General features: G+C 51.3%; 1 pseudogene; it reads left to right on the top strand.

Annotated features, from left to right (window-relative positions):
* The first annotated feature begins 860 nt into the window (after positions 1–860).
* LOC143154538 (large subunit ribosomal RNA) overlaps positions 861–5,000 on the top strand; it is a 6,258-nt pseudogene continuing 2,118 nt past the window's right edge.

Consider the following 5,000-nt stretch of genomic DNA (forward strand, 5'->3'; position numbering starts at 1 on the left):
GCTCGAACGCAACGACAAACTTTGCCACAATGAAGGGAAACTGCTGAAGGGAAAGCGAGAGGTTGGTCACCCCATGTCTCTGTTGTCGATCGTGAGACCGCGCGTATAACCGGTCGTCCAGTCCACGACAACTTTTTCGAATTCATCTCGGACTTGCTAACACCGGGTTCTCTTATCCTCCTCCTCCTTCTCTTCGTTCTGCTCTGGAGAATAGGAGTCAGATCGAGAGTGAGCGAGAGAGGGGAAGAATAAGTAGAATCGAAGTCGACGCGTGTTAGTAGTATTCCTTTAGTATGTTTTACTGGAAAAGCAACGGACGGACGTTAAAATTTCAACCGGTTAAACGTCTAGCGAGCGTTTCGCATCGAATTTCAATTAGAGAGACACTTTGGCGAGGTGCTTGAAAATCTCTCCTTGTCACCGAGAAAACAGCAGGCTTCCTTTTCTTCGGTTCAACGCGAAGAACTCTCTCAATCGACAGAACCATGTAAGCGTCACCGATGGGATTTTGCGTCGGGCGACGCCGTACGTGTGGGAATGCGGTGAAAAGAAAAGAATCTGCGTGAGAGATAGGGAGAAAATGCTCGTCGAGCGCGTTACTGAGGGAAGGAATAAGACCTCTCGTTCGCGCCCCGACGTCGTTTCCCCACCCCTCGCTCGTTCTTCTTTTACACCCGTCCACGTCGGCGTATATCCCCGCCTACCCTGGTACGCGAGCGAACAACGATTGAAGAGAGAGGATCATCATCGCGTATGCAACTGCAGAACACGTCGAGTTGGGACGAAAAGATTGTGGCGCCTTGCTCTCTTTGATTCGGCGTCGTTGCCTTTCGCTGTTAAAGAAAAACACGTTTGTTTGACGACCTCAGAGTAGGCGAGATTACCCGCTGAATTTAAGCATATTACTAAGCGGAGGAAAAGAAACTAACAAGGATTTCCTTAGTAGCGGCGAGCGAACAGGAATGAGCCCAGCACTGAATCCCCGCGGTATTGCCGCAGGGAAATGTAGTGTTCAGGAGGATCCGCTTATCCCGTGACGTCGAACTGAGTCCAAGTCCAACTTGAATAGGGCCATTTACCCACAGAGGGTGCCAGGCCCGTAGCGACCAGTACGCGTTTCGGGAGGATCTCTCCTTAGAGTCGGGTTGCTTGAGAGTGCAACCCTAAGTGGGTGGTAAACTCCATCTAAGGCTAAATATGACCACGAGACCGATAGCGAACAAGTACCGTGAGGGAAAGTTGAAAAGAACTTTGAAGAGAGAGTTCAAGAGTACGTGAAACCGTTCAGGGGTAAACCTGAGAAACCCAAAAGATCGAACGGGGAGATTCATCGTCAACGAAGCTGGCCCCCGTTGGTGCGCGATAACCCGAATGGGCCTTCCTGGTCCCATGAAGGGGTTACACCACCTTTGGGTGAAGTCCGGTAACGTAGTCGTGCACTTCTTCCTTAGTAGAACGTCGCAACCCGTTGTGTGTCGGTCTACGGCCTGAGCTGCATTGCCTGTCGCGGCGCCTTCGTACGCTCGCGGCAGAGGCTCGGTCGCCCGACCGGCTGCACGACGGTACTCTGACGGTATCGGGCCGCAACCAATCCATTCTTGAAATGTGTGTGCGTCGGGCCCGCCGCAAGCTCGGACAGTTTACCCGGAGACGACGGATCTGAATGCCGTCCCCGGGCCTGGCCAGCTGTTAGCAGGCGGTGTCCTTGGACTGGCCAAGCTTTGAATTACCGGTTGGCGACGCTACTGCTTTGGGTACTCTCAGGACCCGTCTTGAAACACGGACCAAGGAGTCTAACATGTGCGCGAGTCATTGGGAGAAGTAAACCTAAAGGCGCAATGAAAGTGAAAGTCGGCCTTGCGTCGACCAAGGGAGGATGGGCCGCTTACGTATCGGCCTCGCACTCCCGGGGCGTCTCGTTCTCATTGCGAGAAGAGGCGCACCCAGAGCGTACACGTTGGGACCCGAAAGATGGTGAACTATGCCTGGTCAGGACGAAGTCAGGGGAAACCCTGGTGGAGGTCCGTAGCGATTCTGACGTGCAAATCGATCGTCGGAACTGGGTATAGGGGCGAAAGACTAATCGAACCATCTAGTAGCTGGTTCCCTCCGAAGTTTCCCTCAGGATAGCTGGCACTCGCTCGTTCCTCCGCGAACGCATGCGAGTTTCATCTGGTAAAGCGAATGATTAGAGGCCTTGGGGCCGAAACGACCTCAACCTATTCTCAAACTTTAAATGGGTGAGATCTCTGGCTTGCTTGGATCATGAAGCCACGAGATATTTTGAATCAGAGTGCCAAGTGGGCCAATTTTGGTAAGCAGAACTGGCGCTGTGGGATGAACCAAACGCAGAGTTAAGGCGCCTAAGTCGACGCTTATGGGATACCATGAAAGGCGTTGGTTGCTTAAGACAGCAGGACGGTGGCCATGGAAGTCGGAATCCGCTAAGGAGTGTGTAACAACTCACCTGCCGAAGCAACTAGCCCTGAAAATGAATGGCGCTGAAGCGTCGCGCCTATACTCCGCCGTCAGCGGCAAGTGGGGAGGGACGTGTCACTCCCGGGTGACCGTCCTCCATAAAGCCCTGACGAGTAGGAGGGTCGCGGCGGTGTGCGCAGAAGGGTCTGGGCGTAAGCCTGCCTGGAGCCACCGTCGGTGCAGATCTTGGTGGTAGTAGCAAATACTCCAGCGAGGCCCTGGAGGACTGACGTGGAGAAGGGTTTCGTGTGAACAGCCGTTGCACACGAGTCAGTCGATCCTAAGCCCTAAGAGAAATCCTATGCAGATGAGGTGTCCTAAAATAATGAAACATCGTACAAACAGAAACATAAAAGAGACACACACCCATTGGGCGAAAGGGAATCCGGTTTCTATTCCGGAACCCGGCTGCGGAACCGCTTACCATTCGGGCCCTCGTAAGAGTGTTCGTCGGGGTAACCCAAAATGACCTGGAGACGCCGTCGGGAGATCCGGGAAGAGTTTTCTTTTCTGTATAAGCGTTCGAGTTCCCTGGAAACCTCTAGCAGGGAGATAGGGTTTGGAACGCGAAGAGCACCGCAGTTGCGGCGGTGTCCGGATCTTCCCCTCGGACCTTGAAAATCCAGGAGAGGGCCACGTGGAGGTGTCGCGCCGGTTCGTACCCATATCCGCAGCAGGTCTCCAAGGTAAAGAGCCTCTAGTCGATAGATTAATGTAGGTAAGGGAAGTCGGCAAATTGGATCCGTAACTTCGGAATAAGGATTGGCTCTGAGGAGCGGGGCGTGTCGGGCTTGGTCGAGAAGTGAGTCTGGCTGACGTGCCGGGCCTGGGCGAGGTGAACGGTATCATTACTGTTACCGGGATCCGATCTCGGTCCCGTGCCTTGGCCTCTCACGGATCTTCCTTGCTGCGGAGCTTCTGTGGCGTTTGACGTCGCGGTCGTTTCTTCGGCCGTCATTCAACACTCAGCTCAGAACTGGCACGGACTAGGGGAATCCGACTGTCTAATTAAAACAAAGCATTGCGATGGCCCCCAAGAGTGTTGACGCAATGTGATTTCTGCCCAGTGCTCTGAATGTCAACGTGAAGAAATTCAAAAAAGCGCGGGTAAACGGCGGGAGTAACTATGACTCTCTTAAGGTAGCCAAATGCCTCGTCATCTAATTAGTGACGCGCATGAATGGATTAACGAGATTCCCTCTGTCCCTATCTACTGCCCCTGGATTGGACCTTTTAGAAGCTGAAATAATAAAGAAAGCATGGCCCTGTATAGGAACCAAAACCACAGTTCTCATGAACGAATGCCTAAACCAAGGCGTCTTTCCTCAAAAGTGGAAACAAGGCGTCATCAAAATCCTACTCAAGTCAGAGGACAAGGACAAAACGAACCCAGCTTCATACAGACCAATCTGCTTGCTGCCAATACTAAGTAAAGTCTTAGAAAAATTGATAGCAAACAGACTCACCAATTTATTGCACAACCACCCGCTCACAGCAGACAGACAATTCGGCTTCAAGAAAGGCAAATCCACAGAAGATGCCCTGGTAGCCATGCGCCACGTAGTCAACAGCTCCAACCACAAATACGTGGTTGGGCTACTGTTTGACATTTCGAGCGCTTTTGACAGCGTATGGTGGCCAAGCATACTGACAAATTTAAAACTCCGTGAATGCCCCAGGAATCTGTATCTACTGATAAAAGACTACCTCGCGCGAAGAACTGTAAGAATAACAAATAACTATACTTTCATTGAAAAGGAAGTCACCAAAGGATGCCCTCAGGGCTCCATACTCGGCCCAAACTTCTGGAACCTGATCTTTGACGAAATCATCAGCAGCATCAAATGCCTCGGACACGAACCCATAGCCTACGCCGACGATCTACTGGTCCTGGTGTCAGGAAACGCCAGAAAAACAATAGAAGAAAAAGCAAACAACGTCACACAAGCCATCATCCAATGGTGTAAAAAACACAAACTCCAGTTGTCACAAACAAAATCCGAAATGCTCCTCCTTAAAGGCTTCCTGGACATTAGACGACCACCCACAGTCAAGATAGAACAAAAATCCCTGAGAATGGTAGCAGTTGCCAAGTATCTGGGAGTCCACCTCGGAACGAGGCTGAACATAACACCTCACATAAACCACATAACCGAGAAAAGTAAAAAAGTGTTCAACAAGCTTGCACACGTGGCAAAGTCCCAATGGGGACTAAACTACAAGTGCATGCAAACACTATACAAGGGAATTTTCGAACCGATAATCACATACGCCGCAGCGGGATGGAGCGACCGCATAAACACGTGGCACATCAAGAAACTAAAACAGGCACAAAGGCAAGCTCTCTTACGAGCCACAAAAGCATATAGAACCGTATCAACGGATGCCCTTACCCTGCTCGCGGGAGTCACCCCAATAGAACTGCTCCTCACCGAAAGGAAAGCACTGTATCACCTAAAACACAACGAAGAATTCACAATAGGACAACTCCAATTCACACCATTGGAAGGCGAACCGGATAA

This window comes from Ptiloglossa arizonensis, unplaced genomic scaffold (assembly GCF_051014685.1).
Source record: "Ptiloglossa arizonensis isolate GNS036 unplaced genomic scaffold, iyPtiAriz1_principal scaffold0190, whole genome shotgun sequence".
Classification (NCBI taxonomy): Eukaryota; Metazoa; Arthropoda; class Insecta; order Hymenoptera; family Colletidae; genus Ptiloglossa; species Ptiloglossa arizonensis.